The following is a 1,231-nucleotide window of genomic DNA, read 5'->3' as shown; positions in this document are numbered from 1 at the left end:
ATACATACATATATAATCTTATGTTTGTTTTTTTTTTACTTTGTTGGGTCTCTAAAGTCTTGTCTAGGATCATATTTTTTTTTATTTTGAATTAAAATATATTTAATAGTGATAATTATTTTAAAAATATTCAAAACATCTTTTAATTGTTTTGAATACTTTTAATCATGTGCTTTAAAAAATAAAAAAATAAATACATAAAAATTATACTAATTAAATATACTTTCAAAAATAAATGTAAAAAAATAATAATTATGTCAAGAGAGATGCAAAAATATTCAAATATTTTAGATAAACGACATTAAATAATTAAAAAAAAATGTTTTTTGAAATGGTAGCTGACAGGTCACCAAACATTGTTGGCCGACGTAACGTCAAACAAAAATATCTATTAAACCATTTCTGAAAGCCACATGAAAAACTCAAAACGATGAATAATTTCTGAAAACTGCTAATATATATACATATATATATAGCTATGTCAAAAAAGCTCGTTGTTCGCGAACAGTTCGTGTTCGATTCGTCAATGAGTTCATATTTGATTCATTCGATAAGTAAACGAGACGAACGTGAATAATTTTTTTTTTTCGTTTGGTTAGTTAAACGAACCAAACACGAACAGTGATGCATTCGTTGTGTTCGAATCGTTACTGTTCGAAATATAAAATAATTTAAAATAATTATATTTTAAAAAAATAAATTTTATAAATTGTAATATATAATAAATTAACAATAATAATATATTAATATATTATATTAGTAATATACTAATATAGATATTATATATTTATATACTATAAGTTATATAATTAATATAATATATTATTTATATATATTAATATTAGGGATGTCAAACTAGTTCTTCCTTCGCGAGCAACTCGTGTTCGGTTCGTTCGTTCGTTAAGAAACGAACACGAACAGTGACTTAGCGAAAAATTTGAAACACGAGCTTAACGGTACGTTCGTTAAGCTTACGTTTTTAGTTATAACAACAGTTCTGCACGTTGTGTTGAAAATGCTCTTATTTTACTTTATGGCGCATAATTTTCCTAAATATTTTAGCACCAACTTGGAAAGCTCCATGCACGTCCATGCTCTCATGACCTACCTAAGAAGTTCAAAATTGAATTAAATAAAGTTAATTAATCAACAAAGAGCTTATGCACATTAAGAAGACAAGCAATATTAGAGAAGCAATATATGTATATATATATATATATATATATATATA

The sequence above is a fragment of the Phalaenopsis equestris genome, unplaced genomic scaffold (assembly GCF_001263595.1).
Source record: "Phalaenopsis equestris unplaced genomic scaffold, ASM126359v1 Scaffold001028, whole genome shotgun sequence".
NCBI classification, from domain to species: domain Eukaryota; kingdom Viridiplantae; phylum Streptophyta; class Magnoliopsida; order Asparagales; family Orchidaceae; genus Phalaenopsis; species Phalaenopsis equestris.
The sequence above is the reverse complement of the archived record's forward strand: the minus strand, read 5'-3'. Positions refer to the sequence as shown.